We start from the raw sequence: 22,224 nt of genomic DNA on the forward strand, positions 1-22,224 counted from the left end.
CGCAGCTTTTCGCAGTATGTTAGCATCTTTCTACAGGACATACACGCCATCAAATCCAGGTTCAGTGCAATATACAGACCAATACACTCAACTATGGCAGGTAGAGCAGGCCCGGGGTAAGCTCGAAAAGCCCAAGCCCCACGACCCGTCGCAAACGGGCCGAACTAGGGTCGTGCAGAATAGGTATCCAGTGTCGGTGCTTGGCCAACGTCACTACACCGGCATTTAATCAAAGTATTTCGTATTCAATTAACTGCAAGATATTTTTGTTTTGAAATGTTTTGCGAAAATTAACGTCCTCCAGTAGATATCTCTTTACCTTTGGCTGTGTGGCTGAATGGAAGAACGGATATGCAACACCAGGAAACATTTGTTTATGTAGACTTAAAAGACAATATTGATACAGAGACTATAAAGAGGCCTAAGCTATAAAGTGCTTTTCGTTATGAACCCTATTGCCCGGTATGTACTTGTGGAAATGTGCAATGTTGCCTATGCTGCAGTCATCAATACAAGAAAATGATTTCGAAAATAAAAAAAAATCCCTGTTGTTAACCACCCTAATAAAGTTAGTCTAACAAATATGAATTGAATTGTTATGCAACAAGTTCTTTTCACCTTTCAAGGCCGAGTGAAAAAACTTTTTCTCTAACTAGTCCGAAAGAAATATCGCATAATTAGTGTTTCTAGGATATAGAAAATTTCAAAAGTTACGAAAAGGAAGTTATCCTGCTTTTATTTTACTCATTTTGTTTCCTGCCCCGAACTGTCTATAACCATGTAGCAAGTATGCCAATTCTCAGTTGTTCACGCAAGACATTGTTTTGGGTCTCTCATGAACGGCAGGGAACATGGGTCGTGTATGGTTGTTTGAACTTGGTGGTTGGAAGACAAACAAGTGAAATTAAATGGCGGCGATGGGCATGCACTGCATGCTTGGAGTATGGGCCCTGCTCGTGCAGTTCGTCTTCACCTCTTCATGTTCTTTCATCGACGCGGACTGAGGGTGGTCAGTGAGACGCTCAATAAAGCCGCCTGTGGTCTTTGAAGGGCGCCGTCTTCTTGTCAATAGAAATAAGCTCACCTGTGCCCGTGTAAACTACTCAGACAAATCTACTGTCTTTAAATATTTGGTTTTTTTTAGAATGCGCGATCAGCTCACTATAGAATAAAACCCGTTTTGCATTTACCAATTGTGTGATGACCAAGCGTTTTCCTCTGTAGGCTGTGGAGGCAAAATATCTGATTTTTCCGTCTTTCAGCTTTTACAAGTGGTGAGTGTTTTTTTTATTACAATATAAATTTTTATACCTGAGTTGCACTGTATTTCTACTTTCGGTAAAGTACATTGTTTTTTAGGCACTATATAGGCAATGGTCGTAATAACCTGTGTAAACCATCGTGATTTTGGCTTCAATTGAGCTCCACGTCGCACCGTAACAATTGAGCTGGCGTAAAAAAACCAGAACTGTGCCACAATAATTAAGCGACGGTTACCGGAATATGACTACATGGTTCAATCATTCGTCAGCTTTTATTGCCGTGAATAGAAGTATTGCATTTTTCCGTCTCGTCTCATGAACTTTGAGGCCTCTGTGTGCTTTACCCTTTATGTATATCAGAGCACTGCCATTGTTTTCTTTGTGAGAGCAAACAATTGTAGCCGTGGTGTATTGCTCATCGTAACGCGAGCAGAGTGCAAGGGTTACCAAGCATAATATCTGTTTTCGGCCACTTGCAGGTGAAATAAAAAAACTTTGCCTTTCCTTCTGTGCAAATGGGTAACAGCGTTGCCACACACGTTAAATCCAAAATCGTTTTGCATTTTATACATTTTTCATCCGTAAAGTTCCACGTCAATGGGATAGTGCGCACATGAAATCACCATATTTTAAAAAGTATACCGAACACAACCAAGATAGTTTACAAAGGAGAACACAACTCGGATAGCAAAATATGCTAGCGCGGCGCACCCGAATATAAATTCATCGTTATACAACATCAGAATAATTCCTCACTACACCAATGACAAACGACTTAAAGATAATTTTGAAAATGAGTGCACTACGAATACGTGCTGTCAATAACACAGTATTTCGAAAACTATTTAGGAGTACCGCCTTCTTACCGATAGCTGCAGTGACCATTTCGTTTATTCCTATCGCCCTGGATTACATATGCCATTCGCATCGTCTTCTTCAACGTTCCACCGGCTGTACCTCTTACATCCTGGGTCTTGCACAACTCTCAGTATTTTTGTTAGGTATGCCAGTTGCTCAGTTCGGAAGGGTGGAATAAACAGTGACTGGTTTTTGCCGGATTTGTTTATGAAGTGGTACCGTTGCCTGTCGTTCCTGTTCCCTGACCCTCACACTCCCCCCACTTATGCTGGGTTTCAGATTCCGTATCCTTCTACAAACTTCGCCGATGCAGCAAAGAAGGAGGTGAGAATTTTGCACTCCGATAATTTTGACATCAATTCTGAGAAGCAGCCACCGTGTATCTGGCCGTTTAAATGCCGTCGGGTTGACGATTGCGAAGACTAACTTGGGCAGTGCAACAGAAAACTCATGATAAAGAGCTTGGAGGGCGCTTCTATTCTTCAAAATGTACTCTCTGTAGCTCACGTTCGGAAGACCTGGTTTCTCAACCACAAAACCACGAATTACTTGGCCGCCTTCAAGTATCTCCTGCGCAAGATTTGCGACAACCCACAAGATGTGTGTTGTCTTGTATTTCCTATGTTTGCGTCTGTTTTTTGCTGGTTTTTCCGCGACTCAATATGTACTATGTTGGCACAGGTAAAAGCAGGTGGTCAACAATATCATTTGCCTCTTATTTCAATAGTGTTATGGCCTTTTTATGCAGGTTACAACAAAAATTTCAGATGCTGAAAAGGAGTACTTAACCTTCAGGGTGATTGCTTCATTCTGATTTATTGCTCATGCTCTTCAGAAAACATGGGCGTCATCTATGTTCAAACGGTCTGCAACCAAAAAAAAATATTGCGCAAAACATTGCACAAAGTAAGGAACTGCAATACACAGGCGGTGATTAACAACAGAGAGCTTTATTGCACGATAGAGTAAATGCAAATTGTTTTAAGCGCTTCAGGTCAGAAAGAAATGAAATCCGTGTGATATAGAGTAGTCGGTTTCTCTCTTGTAAAGAAAATAGTTTACTTATAATGACTTTTTGACGCCTTATCGCACGTGGGTGACCACGCTTTGACACAGGGTAGCGTTTTCGATGTGACATCTCTTTCGTTCTCTTTTCTCATTCTTATATTTTTTCTATATATGTTCCTGCTTTAAACTTCCATTGTGTGGTTTGTTTGTCCAGCCTCCGCTGTTTTGTGGTACAATGCACCGACTGGCCTACGTGCGAACCCTTCGGCCATTCTCCACACAGTTGCATTCTGCTTTTGCTGTAGCATCACCCTTTGTCAAGTCGCCTTGAATAAAACACGGATATATGTATTCCGTCACAATTTATTATGGGCGAGCTTCTCGAAAACTTTCTCTCGCCGTAAGCGCCAGGTTACAACGTTACCGACACGCCTTACAAGCGGAATTTATTCCCACAGGAGCTTGCGTTCATTACGTCTGTTTCATATGTGTTCTCCGTCGTCCTACAATCTTCTCGATGTCATACTCGGAGGCTATATAAAACCTACTATCCCAGTGGGAAGTACATAAATAGCGTCCTAACACGGACATCTTGCCAACATCATAAAGAATCCGGTGACGCAGACGTACTACGCGAGTTTGCGGACAGGTCGTTTTCTTCCTCATAAAAACCTCCCATTCTTGTATTGCACAGGTGTTCGGGGCCATTTTTATTCCTTTGGAGTACGACGCAAACAGAATGAGCCCTGAAGGTACGCTACTTATGAATAGGATAAAAATTCACTCTACCTAGGGTGTTCAGCCCAACCGGAGTGTTTCCGCCTGTTGGCATGCTTCACCACGTTTCTACTACACCGATCGCAGAGAACTACATAAATTACGATCATGGTGTGGTCGCTCACTGTCGCTAGGAACTATGTAAATTATCGTCGTGGTGTGGTTGCCCCCTGTCGCTTATTGGTATTGGCTTATATGCCACTGACTAGGAATTAAAAAGCAAGAGCCAGCGGTGTCAGAAAACAAGTGTGCATTAATCGAAAAAGAATAACTTCACCGACCATCCGTTTCACATTGAATAAGTAAAACCTCAAGCTGTTTGGACTGATTCGCCCACGCATAACGGGACCCACAATGTCAGTTCGTTTACAGATTATTCATGGTGTGTTGGAGGCACTACTCACTTACAAAGTTTTTTTGGGCTGGTTATATTATCAAAAACGTCAGCGGGAATGTCAACGGAAAGCGTATATGGACCTCACCGGACCAAACATATGCATTTTAGGAGATGCGCCAGTGCACCTGTTGCCACTACCAATAATTCCGTTTTGCCTCCCGATGAAAAAACTATTATCCATGTGCTCACACAATGCTTTCGACGAGGATGTCCCTGCCAATAAGATTGCACAGTCGTTGAAAATGAGTCATAATATTACACGGCTGTCAAACCTTATCTCTGCAGTAACGATTCCTTAGAGCCGATTCTATATATAAAGGCTTTACTGTTTGCAATAGTTGCAACGATGAAGTTGTATCGCCTGTGCTTCCTTTGCTATGTACGTCTAGTCAGCCTGTGGGCCGGAGCTGAAGTATCGATGACTTTATTCCGGCCCAAATACGGTGCTCAGCCTGGAATCGACTTAAGTGGTCCTTGCTTTCCCTAAAAAACACATAGCAGTGTGCTACTTCCATTTTTACAAGCTTAGAGGAAGATCTTTGGCGATTTACTGTAAAGAAATGAATTTCAGGCGTATAATGTGGTGTCGCCAACTCGCCCCCATCAGATTTATTCTTGCGAATTAGAAAAACATTTTCAAGACATTGTGGACGTCATAATTTATGGCATATTTTTAATCCATCACAAAATTTCATGGTCAACGGCAGTGATATTGTTCCAAAAGAAAGACACACCTTCGCTTTTGTGAGTACTATCATGCTCTACGAAATAAAAAGAAACGTGTTTACCCAATGTCAAAATATGTATCGGTCGAGAAAGTTTGAGCTGTACACAATACGTACAGAGCACTAATCTTGGGTGAAGACATTGTATTTTGGGAATAAGGGAGAAAGACGACTACACGTAAGAAAAAACAAAAAACGGTGCTCTGTCCTGTGTTCTTTTTCCGTTCTGTGTTGGTTTTTCGCGCTTAATACCTAATGTATTACCAACTCGCTAAGCTTTAAATTTTGTTAAGATATTGCAAATTCCTTTTAGAGAAGCGTACAAAAGCAATACTTTCCTTATATCGTATGATCTACACGAGTTCAGGGTGAAACAATAGGTAGTGTTGAATGCTCCAACAGCAATGGCGCGCATCACTTACACCACCATTTGTTGCTTCATATAGAACATTTTCTGTACTTCGAAGCTTATATATCTTTGTCCACTATTGTAAACAGCTTCAACATGTTGATGAAGGGATTCCGAGCCTCCGCCACGATTGGTTTCAGCTCAATACAGGAAATTGATAATCTCCTAATAGCTGATCTATGTGCTTGGCCGCGTTGTCAGTAAAAATCGAATATTCCCAATTCCAGACAAGATAGCTGCCATTTTTCGCTTTTCTGAGGCAGGCCCATTATAAAGACTTGAGGTTTTCATGGGCCAGACTTTTAATTTTTCCAACAGCGTTGGTATTTTTCCAACAAACCCACTGTGTCATAAAAAAACGATTTAGGCGTGGAAACTGCTTGTTCATGTCCAAAGACTGTGCAAGAGCTTTCAAAAACCGGATGCAATCTTTTAGGTCCTCCTGTTAAGAGACGTGCGCGCGGACCCCTATTCGTACTGGCATAGTCTTGATGTTGTTCTGCAGTGCCACCATTCCCATTGGGAGCGAGCCTTCAGCTACGCAAGCTGCACTTTGGCGCCAGCTGAGCAAACAACATGAAAGACAGGAAAATGTTTTTTTTTTTTTTCATTTTTATGGCTATGCAATAAAGTCGGCCTCTTTAAACTGTGTGCTGCACTTTGTATTTTATTGTGGTTTTATTCTTGCATTTTATTTTTATATATTACTATGCCCTTCTGGTTATCCTCTTTTTAATACATTTTTGCTACCTTTTTAACGGGGTTTTACTTTTACACGAATACAAACACACTGGAGATTATAATTGGGCCAGAAGTCACAAAGACGCAGAAGCCCTTTCCCGCTGCATCCAACCGTAGGATTTGGGTAGCTCGTCTCTGAAGGTGTCCTCACTGTAGGTGACAATGGCGTCTTTGTGCACCGGGAAACACAATATTCTATCACTCCTTCAGTTTACCTAAGGGAATGTCCCAGGAACACTTTCAATAACCCGTTTAAACCTTTAGAGGCGTCCTTATTGCTTAATTAAGCCTTCCAAAGAACTGCTTTTAAAACTGCGAACACCTTACGAGTAACAAGGAATGCAGTCATCTCGATTTCTTCATAACTAATTTTTTACATATTTACGAGTAGGCTAAGGCTGGCTAGCTTGCTTTCAACAAAACATAAAACACACGAGTTGATTCCTACTGGACGGGAATTCGAACGAGGCATGCTAAAAACGTGGTGGGATGTCCGGTGTGTCAGCGTCATACACCCCTGGCCTCACCACCGGGAGGGTGGCTTCAGACTTCGCGCTTGCCCTCAATTCGAATTGTTTGGCATTGACATCCACGGACCTTTCTTCTTCTTCTTCTGGAACTGATTTTCATTATTCGACTCTATTTCTCGGAAGTGCTTTTCTGAATCTAGGCAGCAGTGCCTAATTCCCAGATTTTATCTGCAGTATACCATTACACATAACGTACCACCAAACATTGTTTTAGGCCACCTCGGACGTACATTTCTCCGAGCCGTTGTAATAAATTTTTTCTTCTTGCTGGTACAACGAAAGATATCACGTTGCAATATCAACCACAAACAAATGCCTTGTAGGAATGATTTTATTATGCCTTGTACCTAGCCGCAGAAACGAGGCGACCATCCTCACCAGCTTAACAGGCAAGCATAACTACGCCTTTAAAAAGATGACCGCTTATATACAGTTTCTTGTTCTATATGGCCGCGATCAATTATTTGTTCTTGGTGCAACTCACTTTCCTAGGGAAGTTTTTTCACAGTCAGACACACTAATTTTGTGAAAGACGAAGTTCACTGTCAGATTGTTTATTGTTAATACCTACCCGGTTGGACATCGAGGCGTTGAGAGTATCGGAACTTTTTCTAAAGGAAGACTGGCGATAAGTACGCTTTCAACAAGGAGAAGTGTTTTGTTTGACGCCTCAATGTCCTGCACTACTGCGTGAAAACTTTATGGCCCGTCTACTAACTTTCTCCAGTGAACCTGTTCAGTGATCTACTTTCTTAATACGACATGTGGTGTAACCAACCACTTGTGCGGTGGCGTTGAAACTGCAGGGTGTGCGTCTAAAGCTCATTGCCCAGCTGTGTATATCCCTTTACCCTACGCTGAGGATGGCCCCTCCGGTTCCCTGGAAAATGTTCGGGCCATCATACTGCATTTCTATTCTTTCACTCCAGCCTAAAACAGTTGTATTATCAAAATCGTCTTCACCCATGTGCCAGAAGCTTCGGCTTCATATCACTCGCCTCGCGAGGTCTTCGTTTGCGTCGCAGGCTCTTTTATGTGCTCGGTTCACGCGAACATAATATGAAGTCTCTGCTATACCATGCCTTCCGCTCTGTACATGAATAAACTGGTGCCTACAAGCACTTAGGGCCACTTCCAACATCTCACTTCCGTTTGAACGTGGACATAACACGCATTGTGTGTTTGGAACAATCGAAAAAAAACGTTGCTAACTTACAAATTCAATATGATAACGAAGGAATCAATAATGATAGCAGCCGTAAAAATATACGAGCGCAGTTTTGGAGTTATGCAGCCACGGTATAAAATCCCCGCAGTTACCGCAGTTTGTTACTCTAAAATACTCAGCGGAAACCTGCTAGATTAAACCGGGGCTCTCACAATTCGCGCACTTACCACCAAGTGTAGCATTCTCTAAAAACGCATAACAATAAAGAACTAATGGTAAAACGATGGTGAAACAAAGCAAAATAATTGTTATTCTAAACGTATATATAAATTTGGCAAGCCAAAACTTCATTAAAAGTATGTATCAGTGCTCAAGGAATTTGTGTCGTTGAAACAACATTGAATGCTCATTGTCATAAAATGATTTAAAAATACTTCTCTCCACGAAAACCATGCGCTTAACCTAATGTGCCTTTGATAACATTTTCTTCTACCCATGCGTGGGTTTTTAAAACAATCAATACATTTTGGTTTGTTCGTTTTTTGCGAAAATGGCCCTCCATTTTTTCTTAATCAACTTTCCAAAAAAATTGTCGTTGTGCTGCTGCTCGTAATATATCAGCATGTTTGTCATTGCAATGTATCGGCAATGTTCTTCGGCAATTACAAACGTTAAGAAACCACCTGAATTCTTTTCTGCATTAAAATCGCTTTTATGGCTTACAATATCCACAACTTCTGATTTATCTCTGACACTAAAGGCAGTATTACGTACGTAAAAATGTACAGCACAGAGTTGCACTGGGAAACACTTTGCAGTTCATAATGGGGTGACACTATCTTTTATAGTATACCTTTTCTGATCAGAGTATCTCGTTAGTATGTGAAAATTCAGCTTCTAAGTGCAAAATATTTTTAAATTTTAAACCTCGAATGCATTGGTGTGTGTAGCAAATCATTTTCGGCAACGGAAATGGGATTTAGTCATTACACTATGACCTTTTCTGTGTAGCAATACTTATTTTATTCTTGTATAAAAATTGCCCAAGCCGATACCTTTGACGGATGTTGCTTTTACAGGTTGGAAAAATTGTAAGAAGTTTAAACACTTTTTTTCTGAAGGGGTGCACGCATATACAATGTTGCAGACATAAGGGCTTTGGGTGTGATTTCAAATTTAGTGCTAGTTGAAGAGTTCGTGAATAATTTGCCTGAGAAATGTACTATGCAGTTTGCTGGATATCGCGATGCTCACATTTGCCTTTTTTTTCTCGCAAGAGCTGGACTGCAATACAAAACAATGGTAATAGTGTGTATGTTTACAAACAACTCACATGTTCTCAAAACGCGCCCCCGAGCAATAAATAACAAAACGATTTATGTGAAAATTTCTATCTACGAAATCCTTTCGTCTCTTCTGTAAATCAAACTTTTTGTCGGGGAAATAAACCATCTACCTCTCTTTTTGGCTTCGGCAATCTTCGATCCGCAGCGCTCTTTTCACTTCCCAGTTATCATGTAATGTACGTCATCGCAGGCGATATCTTTTAAGAACTATTAAACGATAACCTTCCTAAATAAATATAACCGCTTTTACTGTACTGTTTGTCTCCGCAATGCAGTCACACAACGCATTGAACGCAAAGTCTGCAATTGTTCTTCGTGTGCCGAGATGTTTTCTCAAAGAAGAAGGCCTTGGAGGTAATGTGTCTAATAAGATTGCACTCAGCATTGTTTTTAATCCATACAGTCCTCCTCGGTCAGTCATAGAGGTCGAGTGGTAGAGCCGTGTGGCTCAATTTTTTTTTGAAGATTCTCACCTCCAAACAATCGTTCAAGATGTCTATCCTATGCCTCCAGTCCATGATATTGTGGACTGCCAACAAGAATAAAAACTTTTAGTGTCATGATATGGTGTAATAATACAGGGGTCAAATAGCACCTCGCACCAGACCTAACTATTGTTCCTTTGAACATTGCCATCACTTGTATTTCCAAGCACGAAAACAAAAGCAGAAAACGGAAGGCTTGCTAACAGCTCCCGCGACATCACACACGCACGCGTACACTTACATAAAACAAAAATCTCCAGTTAATGTCCTGACGGCGTCTTGCAACATAACAGTCGCGTGTCCATTTCTCTGTGGTCGGTGACTGGCTGAGACAGCGGATGAGGTGGTACTCCTTAGGCCTACGTCCCGCGGCATGCGGGAACCAGGGCTGTAAAGAACGGCTCACGAAAGGGAGTAGAGATGCAAGACCTGCTCGCTGGCATGGAGTTCCAAGAACACAGGGCAAACCATTGATTGAGCAGCAATGTTTTATCTACAGAGACATTTGCTGGGATGAAACAACACACACTTTATATTTTTAGAAATCAAAAGGAAAAAAAATCAAACTCATGACTATGTGATCTTACACACTTTGTCCCACACAAGGCATTCATGTGAATGTCCTTTCCAAAGTTTTTGTATCTGTGAGTCCCAAAAGGTAATGTAAACACTTTGAGTAAATTGCCGCGATCATCGGTGTATAAATCAACAAGGTCCGGTATCGAATAAATTTTTCCAGGCGAAGGCGACGCCCGTTTTATTTTCTTATGGTCTCCCGCTCGGGGCACCTTGAGTAATCTTGGGGACGGTGTTGCCGACACCGCGGACCCCGACCCACCACACGCATGCTCTAACTGACCAAGGTATTGGGTTTTAAGGTGAAGGGTAGAAACCTCGAACGGGGGCCGTAGGAGCCCAGGACAAGCTCCGGCGGATGGGCTCCCTGTCTGTCAGGGAGCTCCGAGACCTATTCAGCTATCAGGGTCAGGCTGACGAAGACAGTATACCCGTCACTCTGCTTTTACACCACGCTATAGAGTAAATTCTAAACCCACCCCAAACATGATCCGCCCCCGAAAAAGGGCCGCACCGAAGCTTCATTCCCGCCCTTGCCAAAAATTGCACCCCAAAAGCAAGATAACTATCCGCGCTTCTTGTTTGTTGAATCTCTTGACAAGTCAAATCCTATCTCGTCTCAGTCAGTGTTCTTTATCACCAAATTCCTTGAAGGCATCCTGTGCAAGTCTTTCGAAGCCAAAAAACTGATAGCAGGGGAAGTCCTGGTCGAGGTGAACACTCACCAGCACGCCACAAGCCTCCTGACCCCGAATCGCATGGCAGATCTGGACCTCACAGTCACACCCCATCGTAGCCTCAATAGCTGTCAGGGTGTGATTTCTGACCCAGATATGATAAATGAGACGGAAGCCCATCTGTTGGAAGGCCTGAAAGGCGAGGGTGTGATAGCAGTGAGGCGAATCACCATGCGGCGAGATGATAAGTGAATCATGACAAAGCATATAATCTTGACATTTACCATTCTACACTCCCTGATCTCATCAAAGCAGTTATCATTCATTGTTCTGTGCAGTCGTACATCCCGAACCCGAGGCGCTGTTTCAAGGACCAATGTTTCGGGCATGCCACCACCTCCTGTCGAGGAAAAAGAAGGTGTGCAAAATGTTCATCTCAAGATCATGAGACAGATAACTGCCAAGCTCAAAAAATGATGTGCAGCAACTGTCATGGACCTCATACTGCGTACTCCCGCACGTGTGAAATATTCAAGATAGAAAAGAAAAAAATAAATCTCAAAATCACGGAAAACATCACCTTCCCGGGGGCGCGGAAGAGGTTTGCCTCATTCCCCCTTGGGAGGTACGCCGACGCAGCTCGGCGGGGGGCGGAACGGCGTCTGCTTTTGGCAGGAAGCCAGTACCGCTAGTTGGACCTGGTCCCGCTCTCTATCACCCCTGGGTTGCTTCGGGCAGCCCAACCAGACTCCGCACTGCTCGCTGGGTCACCATTGGCTGTGGTGGCAACTACCTCCGTTGGGGAGGCTGCTGAACCCACTGTTTCCTCCTCTCCACTGGCCCCCAGCACACGCGAGGATCTGGAGGACATGGAGACGGAGGAAACCGCAGCATTTCTCACTTCCGCCGCACAGCCTGTGCCACCCGCGCCACGCCTGACGCCCTCGGCGGTCGCGGCAAAAACGAAGGGCACGGGAAAGGGTGCGAAGTTCGGGGGGGAGGGGGGGGGCTGGTACGCCGGGTACCCCTTTCAAATCTAATGATGAGGTGGATGTGAGATCTTTTCTCTCGGTTTTGCAGTGGAAGGAGCGGGTCCCTTCATCTAAAACTCCAGAAAAGGGTAAATAACCCTTTCCAAGAGTTAAAGACCTTGAAGACCCTACATAAAGAGTCAAACTCCAGTAGCTCTAACATAATATAATGGGAAGAGAAAACAATGTTCAATGGAACTGCCGAGGACTTCTGAATAATCTTGACGACATGTATGAGATTCTGCATGCTAATCAGCCAAGTGTAACGTGGGTTAAAAACACGTCTGAATTCCAAGCACACAATTTTCTTGAATATTTACCTGGTATAAAGAAAGGACGGGGTTGGCTGCACACATTATTCTGGCGGTGTGGCCGTAATCCCCCGCAAATCCTTAGCATGCAACCCTGTCTACTTAACACCATCTTTGAGGCTGTAGCCATCCGCAAAAAACAGTATGTAATAGGTTGATAGCGGTATGATCCATTTACATTTCTCCTTATCTTGCTCTTTCGAGCTCTGACTATGAGGCGCTTGTTGACGAGCTGCCCGAACCATACGTTCTTACAGGCGACCTTAATGCTCGCAACTCTCTTTGGGGCTCTCCTCGCAAGGATGCTCGAGGTCGCCTGATAGAGAAACTCCTTACATCTTCAGGAGCATGCCTTTGCAAGAATAAGCAGCCTTCATACCATACCAAGAGACACAAAACATACATCTTGACTTGGCTAATGGTTCTGCCGTTCTCTTTCCAAGTCTTGAGTGGGGTTTAGGCACGGACCAATATAGTATTGACCACTTCCCAACCTGAATAACTTATATATGTAAAAGCCCATGCAGTACATCTTCCCAGAACAGGTGCAATAAAACAGGAGCAAACTGGAATACATTTACAGAGATATCCAAACTACACCACACAACTATTAAACACCTACACATTGAAGAAGCCTCCTAAGTACTCACGGCGGACATCCCCGACGCCGCCGAAGAGCCCATTCCTTACGCCTCTGGTGCCCCGCGCAACCAGCGGAGGCCATAGTGGAATGATGACTGTAGGCGAGCGCGGGAGGCCCAGAACAAGGCGTGGGTATCTTTCGTCAGTACCCCACGTCGGGTTACCTTATTTTGTTCAAACGGGCCAAGTCGTTCGGAAAACGTGTGTGCCGTGAGGCAAAACCAGAGAGTTGACCCACCTTCTTGACATCCATTAATACATACACGGACACACACAAAGGCTGGACACGTATATGTAAGCTAAAAGTACAACCGACACACAGCCTGCCCCTGGTTAGCACAACAGGGGACACACTTGAAGACCAGGCTAACACACCTGCACAACACTTCGAACACGTGTCCAGTTCCGCACAATACACAAACACTTTTATGAAAAACAAAACATCTGCAGAAAAAAAGCCCTTACAATGCAAAGACAAATGAAAAACTTACAATTCCTAATTCGCTCTTTTTGACTTGAGGGCTGCGCTGAGCACGTGCAAACCTCCAGCTGTGGCCGCAGATAAGATTACATACACTATGATACCACACCTACACCCAGACACCCTTGAAACACTCTTACACCTATACAATATAATATGGCTTTTGGTTCCCATTCTATGCTGTTGAAGGGAGGCCATAGTACTGGCCATCCTAAAGCAAGGAAAGGACCCTTCCTTTCCCTACAGCTATTGTCGCATTGCCATAAAAAGTTGTCTGTGTAAGGTATTCGAGAAGATAATAAACAGGAGACTCGAATACTTCTTAGAGTGCAACGCTCTTCTCGAGAGCTGCCAGGCAGGCTTTAGGGCACGGCGTTCTATCAACGATCAACTCGTTTCGTTACAGTCATATGTCAAAGATGCTATCCTCCACCTGCTGTACTGTATGAAAGTATTCTTTGATTTTGAAGAGGCTTACTATAGGGCTTTGCGGTTCGGTATCCTCAGCTGTTTAAAGTCCTTTGGCATGTCGGGTAACATTATGAAAACGCTTGCAAGTTACCTGTCCGTGAGAACGTTTCGCACTTTCGCAGTTAGAACTGCCCTTTCTAGTGTTCATGTGTAGGAAAACGGCGTGCCGCAAGGTGGAGTTTTGAGTTGCACTTTGTTTATTGTAAAAATGAATTCTCTTCTGGAGGCGCTGCCACCATCGATTTCCTTTTCAATATATGTAGACGACGTTCATCTCTTATTCAAAGAGTGTAACTTGTCTATCTGCGAGCGGCAAGTCCAGCTTTGTGTGAACAAGCCAGCCGGCTGGGCACATAGGAATGGTTTGAAATTTAATCCAGGAAAGTGCACTAGTGTTTTGTTTTCCAAGAGGCGTGGCATTCGGCCGGATCGAGACATTCAACCCGACGGCGTCTCTAATCCCGTAAAAAAGGAACACGAGTTCTTAGGTGTTACTTTTCACGAAAAGCTCACATTCAACCCACACATAAAACAAATAAAACGTATATGCTTGCAAACAATGACTATCCAGAAAGTTCTCTCGCACATTGCTTTTGGAGCTGACAAGAACTTCTTTGACGTGTTTTTAACAGCCTAATAAGTTCCCGATGGGACTATGGTAGCTTTATCTATGTGTGAGCCACTAAAACAGCCGTCAGAATGCTGGACCCTGTGCTTCAATAGGGCTCCACTTGGCATGTGTAGCCTTCCTGAATTGTCCTCTTGAAAGCGTGAATATAGACGGCAACATATTGAACCGATTACGGCAGCGAGCATACACAGATCTTCTTTATGCTTTTAAAATTGCATGCATGCCTTACCATCTTTTTAAATCAGTTTTTTATGATACCTCGACGACTTAAATCCTGTTAAATTTACCATCGTTCTCTGCGCCCTTCTCTTACAGAGTTAGCAAGGAAGCGTCAGAGCTTTCTGTCTTCTTTTTAGGTACAATCCGAAGATATCTAAGAGATTTTATAGCACAATGGCATCTCCACCCTGTATCATGCGACAGATCTTTCACACACGAAGATAAAAATCGAGCTCCTAGAAATCAATTCTGCAGCATTTCTTGTATTTCCAGCAGAATTGTCAGTGTTCTGATTTTTATACGGACGCCTCTAAAACTGCGACCTGTGTGTCTTGCGCTGCGCAAGGACCTGGCCTTAATGTCACTAAGGCTTTGATCAGTAATACTACTATCTTTGGGGCAGAGGCTTATGGTGTACATTTTGTTGTTAATCATATACTTCAAAGCTACATCCCACTATCAATTATCTATACAGATTTCCTCACTGTAGCGCGGGCGTTGTTATCAACATATTGTTCGAGAAATCACGTTGTAATAATTATAGTAAAGGGTATTATGTATGTGTACGTACACAAATTTGAACTGGTCCTTTACTAGGATCCTGGCCACTGTGGTATAGCCGGGAATGAAGGAGCGGATCGAATGGCTGCTGCTGCTACAATCTTGAAAACAGTAGAAATAACCACATTACCCTACACCAACGTTAAACCGCACATCAGATCACAACTTCGCAAAACATGGCAAACAAGCTGGAGCGTATAAACAGACAAGTTACACGTAATAAAACCACACTTGGGACCTTTCACTACCAACACACGTACTAGATACACTGTAGTCGCCTTGGATAGATTACGGATAGGGCACACCCATGCAACGCACTCACACCTTCTCACTGGATCTCCAACACCGCTGTGCAGCAGAAGTGGAGAGGCCCCATTTGTGAACCACGTCCTTATACAATGTAAGGCACTTGACACAACATGACGCAAGCACTTCCCGCAAATACACACACGACATACTCCACCACACCCAGCATACTTCTTAGGAGACGAAGCCATGTTTTCTTTTCAGCACACCTTAAATTCCTATCAGAAGTTCAATTCTTGCAAGTCATGTCATACCACCCATAGTTTTACCGCTGGTCGTATACACCAACCGCCTTATTTATCTTTGACCACTCATGCTTTTCACCCTAGCCCTTTACACCAGCCGCGCTCAGCGATTAACTGATTTTTTTTGGTTTCCCTCCTCAGCAAATAACTTTGTGTTTGGTGCTATTTGCCCATGTCGGCATTGCGCCATTAAACTAAACGACCATCATTATCATTTTCTGCAGCTCACTTGTGCCAAACCATTTCTCTTATACTTGTAGCGTCGCTGGCCGTGAAGAGTTCTCCTGCAGAGGCACTATCGAGGGCTGGTCACTTCGAGCTTTCTGCTGAACCCTCTTAATGTGCAAAAGCGCCTTTGTGCTAGGAGAGTTTTTTTTTTTTGTTTCACGCGGTTCGTCTCTGCAGATGGTATGCTTAACTCAAAAAAGCAGATTCTGCGTTGAAGCTTTGAATCGGTAAATAGTAAAGCCTGCCGTCTTGCTAGGAGATGCCGTCTTGCCAGAAAATTTCACACTAGCTCTGTGTAGCTAAACTCGCATAGCTTTACCAGGCTGGAGTTATTCTCGACCCGCATCGTAATCTTCCTGGTGAGATATTATGTTTGGATACACTTTACAATAGAAACCGTAAGGTTTATCAGGCTCCTGTTCGAGGACATCTCTTTGCCATGTTTCCAACAACGCTTTTGGTCGTTGTTGAACTCTACCGGAAGCAGTGACTCCATCAGCTCTAAAATAAATGCCAATTCAGGGCAATTCTCTTGGGACGCTTCTTCGCATCCAATGACTATAGTTACCAGCCATGTGTTTGTTCCAAGAACCAAGAGCCGAAGCACCTTCAGGCAGCTCCTGTGGCTCGATCTTGTCCATTTCTCTGTATGGTTTGCCTACCGAAGTGACTATATGGTGCGGTTATGTTCCTTCCTCGGGTTCCTGCTCCGGAAACACTCTGTTCTTTTCTAAGTGAACTGGCTTAAATTTGCCATCGATGCTTTTATTCTTCTAACGATCAACCCCGTCATTGTAAGTGGTTGGAGATACTTCCTTTCCACAAGCATCCACTCACTGTCTCTGGAGCTGTGCCACCCCCGCTTCAATCTGAGAAATCTCCGTCTTTTCTGCTGTTGCCTTTAAATCGAATTGCTGTCCATTTAGTTAAGCGTGCTCTGCCCTTTCAGACTCTCGTGACGCTTTTCTTTTGTCGTGCTCGGCTTCCACCCATTTTCTAAGTGCCTCTCTCTGGAGTCCTAACTGAAAGCTCTCGGCAGTAAGCTTTTCGAGTTCCACTATTCCCATCGTTGCAATTTTAGGCTCTGAACCTTTATTACCGGTCATGGTCTCACTCTACAAAGTGTTAGAGGGGAATGCTGTCTTTGGTGCCACTTTGTGATGATGTTTATGTTGGGAGATGTCACGACGGGAAGTAGATGCCAAGAGCAAGAAATCGCGACACCGGTTGGATGCGCAAGGAGAACGAGCATTTATGTAGGACTGGAAGTTAGGACAAGGTTAGACAGTTTTCGAGAATAAAACGTTTTCGAGAATAAAACGTTCTCGTCACTAGAAAGCGTCTGACGTGGTCGATGGATGGAGATGTCGTTGCGGAGCTTGTATGGGCGAGCGGCGTAGATGTCTTCAGAGGTAACAGCCCGGATCAAGTCGTAGCTGCTGAAGAAGCGAGGGCCAGGTAGAGAAGTCACAGTTTCATGGTCCGGGAAAGAACCGATCAGATGCACCGGAGGACAGGCAATGGCTGGGCTTGCCAGTGGTGGCGTGGTGTCCCGACGTTCTGTGCCAACACTCGCTAAACACCTGGGTCCTCGCCGTCGTGACGAAGGGCTTTCGGAACCATCGAGCCTGCCAGGCAGGTGATCTCCCCAACCCACCTCTTTCTTTCCTGCTTCGTCCTCCTTGTTCCTGTAGCTGCTTCACAATCCACAGTTAGGATGATCCATGGCCACACCTTGCCCTGGTGTTTTTTATCTTTTGTTGCCATTTGATTTTGGGCAACTTACAACATAAGGCTTTTCGCAAACCTCATTGAAGAGTACTCGCTGCATAGACACTGTATGAGACTTCCCACGGTTTATAGGCATTCGGACTCTGCATTGCTAAAGCAACGTGTTATTGGGTTATAAACTCCGTGAGCATAAAGCTGAAAAGAAATACGCTATTCTCCACCGCGAAAAAATCGCTGGCTGCTCGTCCATTTTGTTGAGCATTTCAAGCACCAAGATGAAGTGTTAAACTACCCTGTAGCTTAATCTGAACAAAACCGCCGCGCGAAAGCATAGAAGCATACAATTGCGCCAAAAGCTTCCTCTTTCACAGCCCTAATCAAGAAAAAAAAGGAATAACGAAGAGGCGGATGCAGACAGCATCAGAAAAAAATTGGATATAGTGGTGGCCTCACGGCATGGTCTCTTTATATGCCTTACACGGAACTCTCTCAAAGGTGGTTACGTTTCCACTCAACTTACCAAAAGCACAAGGCTAATGCAGTAAGGTATAACGAGAACACCAAGAAAGCTACTGGTAATTGTTTGGTAACTTGGGATAGCGGGAGATTTACAAAAAAGGTGTTGGCAATGGGAAAAAAAACAATGAAGTATTCCTCGTTGCTACACACCCCACGGGAAGTCCTCTCTAAATATGGTTGCACTTTCACACGTACTTAAACATGTGCATTGTGAATTTAAAAAAAAAGTAAATGCCGTAAAAATATCACATTAAGAAATGCGCAACTTTTGTAAGGGAAGAGGCAGGAAGAGAAGCAGCGGTGATTGCTGGCAAAACAAAGCACTGATCACTGCGGAGATGCAAACACGCATTTTACTTATTACCCTAAGCATCAACGGGAATGCTTTACTCCCCCACGTATTTGGCCTATGGGCAAATCAAACGCATGAATACATTGCAAATACAGTAAATGAAGTTAGCTGTGGGAGTTGTGTGTTCTCTTATAGGGAAAGAAGCGAGACCGAATCCGGCAGTGATCGGAGGAAGAACACAACACTCTTTGTTGTGTATTTATGACAATAGGTTCTGTTTGTTATCTTTTTCGCAACTCCTAAACGAACGTTCTATAGCTGCTACACAATTTTAGAGTACGTCCAAAGCGAATGGAGATGTTTATCAGAAATATAGTTAGCCCTGGGAGTACAATGACCCCCCCCCCCCCCCGCACGGCCACCTTTAATAATCATGCTGATGGCATTGGCGACACCGCAGACATCCCAAACATAACTTGGAATCAACCGTGGCCATGTTTTGTAAAGTGAAGGGTAGAAATCACAAACACTGTCCGTCAGAGCCCACGTAAAGTTCCGGTGGATGGGCTTCATGCCTGTCTACAAGGCAGCGAGCTCAGACACCTCTCTGGGTATGATGGTGGCAACTCGATCGAAGTACCCCTGTCTCCTGCTTTACACAAAGCGTATGATATTTTCTAACCCCCTCCCTTCCCCCCCAAAACAAAATTGCTGTCAAAAAAGTGGCCGGACCGAAGTCTGTTTTCCTTCTTTCCTTCAATTTCGCTCCCAATGCCCGATAATCTCTCCCTCTAATCGATCATAGAATCTTTTGATAAGACAAAGATCTTCTCAGTCCATGTTTAAAACTTCAATTATATGATAAAGATCCCCAGGTGGTCAAAATTAATCCGGAGCCCTCCACTACGGCGCGCCTCATCGCCTGCGTTGCGTCGGCGCGTTAAACCCTACAATCAATCAAAAACTTCAATTATGTTAAAAGCCTTCTCGTCAAGTCGTACAAGGCTAAGAAACTAAACAGGAGAAGTCTAGAGTGAAGTACACAACAAATAGCAGTCCGCGAACCTTCTCGCACAAACGCGCATGGTCGATGTTGACATCAAGATTACTCCCCATCGCAGCCTTTATAGGTGCAGGATGAAGAGGACCCGAACTGGATTTAATAAATGAGGCAGAAACATATCTGCTCGGGGGCCTTCGTGACCGGGCTGTGACGGCCGTGCGGCGGATCACCATACGTCCAAACGACCAATACTGATCAAACACATAGTCTCGACATTTGACGGCTCAACACTTCCCGAGTCGGTCCATGCAGGCTTCATGAGATGTACTCGGAACCTTCATACCGAAGCCGCACAGCTGCTTAAATTTGCTGCAGGGATAGTTGAGCACGGGAAAGAAGCTAACCTAAATTAAGAACGAATAAAGTAACTTCGACGTCATCACAACACTTCATATTCAGTAGCCTTAGCAGCAACTCATGTAAGATTACATTTGAGTCTGTAGAGTGTTCGCAACACAGTAGGAGGTATTGGTAACCGTAAAAAAGTTGGCTAAGGACATTCCACGTTCTTTGGAAAAGGTAAGAAGACCGAGAAAAACCAGAGGCGATGAGTGGAATATTGATTCCTTGGCCACGGTGGCGGCACCATTGTACGTTTGGTTAGGGGCTTTAAGCCCGTTGCTTAGGAATAGGGTTGGGCTTTGAACGGTCTCGGGAATATTTGCAACGCTGATGCTGAGTGCATTAAAAATTATAGAAAACAAACTCTGTTTGGAAATTTTATATTATCTTATGAGGGCATGAAGAGCAACGAAAAATGCGTAGTGTTGGCAAATAAAACAAACACCGTCTACTTTGAGGACAAAAGAACGCTTTATTATTTGCCTTTCGATACAACTTTCGTTGCAATATTGCTTTGCTTCAACAGATATTAAGAATGTGTGCCACGCAAATACATATAAACAAACAATACAGTAAATGATGCTACCAATTAGATTGCTTTTACCCTTCATGAGCACATGAGTAGCGGGAAACCGGGACTGTGAAAATTGGACGAACAAAGCGCTGGTCCCTCTGGCAGCCTTTGTACGCCTTTTGCGTACTGGCCTTAACACATCTATTTCGAATATTTTTAGGATAACACACATAGGCTTCAAGGGCGGCCACCGAAAGATAAAAATTACTGTACACCAAGCTACCTGAGTGAATTTCGTATTCCCTTAAGGCGAAAGGAAGAGAGAAAAAAGGGGGCACAATCGGTGAACGCAAAAGCAGAAACCCAGAGGAAGTAAAAAAAGGTTCCTTTAAATGCCTTACCAAAGATTGTTCTGCAATGTGGTCGGGCTCACACAAGGGTAAGATTGTGCGCATTGGGAATGCAGACAAAGACAAGAAACACACTAGAGGAAATACCTCAGTTAATGTTGGTATTACGAGTGAACAAAGAGAAAGTGAAAAAAAAATACGGCACTGATATGTAGAAGAATGAAAGAGTGCATCACAAGAGTAATGAAGCCGACCTTACTGCGGGGGCACGAGAAGAGAATTTATTTTAAAAATTACGGCAGAGCTAAAGAACAGCGTTGGGTTTTATCGTGTTTTAGCAGCTAATGAATATAATCTCTAATACAAAAACGAAAGATACTTGTTTGAATGACATGACTCTTACGACGAAAAGAATCGTCAGGAAGAATGGCACGGATCTCTGATAGAATCAAGAACAGGTCGTTTATAACCGATCCTTATAACCGATCCCGAAAAGCATAGTTGCGTCTTCAAATATTAGGATGGCTTCCTAATTACAAAAGAAGCGCCAATGCTAACCCAGAAATACCCTTCATGATGTAGGCCATATGTATTCTTTGAACGTTGCTGGGTCCAAAAAGGCAGATTAAAATTTGCATCAATTGGGGGAAGAAGACTACGGTGGCCCCTGTCGTGGCAGAAGAACGAGCTTTTTTTCTTAGCCTAATGTCAAGTGCTCTACAAAAAAGGATATACGTTTGCACATCTTCAAAATATCAGCAATAAAAATATAGAAAAAGAACAAAAATAAAAAATGTTAAGTATAAGATTTTTTATCGCTTCTGGAGGCACAAGGAGCAAAAAAACACAGGTGATTCATACAAGAACAAAGGCGCAACCACAGTGGTGGCAAGCGTTTAGCTGTTTAATGAGAGATTTTTTCCAGGCCCCATAAAATGTGATTTTGATGTGAAATGTCCTAAAATGACGGGTACGCCACTTCAAAATCATATACATACCAGAAGCAAAGTTACGTATGACCATTCCAAGAATTTTGTGAGAGAAAAAGGCTCGAAAATGACGTATGAGTTACATATTGTTACGTGGCGTCAAGGTAAAGATGAGGGAAGGAATATAAAAAATGAGCGGAATCAAACAGAAAGCGTAACAGTATCATTGCAACATGGCACTTGTAATAATTTAGAAACCTTATCAGCATCTACTGTGTGAATACAGTTGCGTTTCTACCCATCGTAAAAATATCCGCAAGCCGATAGCCGAGTAATAACCTGAAAGTGTGAAGTATGGCAGATCGCATTCAACCAGCCGAGCTGTTGAAACGAATTCGC

This window comes from Haemaphysalis longicornis, unplaced genomic scaffold (assembly GCF_048455015.1).
Source record: "Haemaphysalis longicornis isolate Haplotype H1 unplaced genomic scaffold, Haemaphysalis longicornis Haplotype H1 scaffold_11, whole genome shotgun sequence".
NCBI lineage: Eukaryota > Metazoa > Arthropoda > Arachnida > Ixodida > Ixodidae > Haemaphysalis > Haemaphysalis longicornis.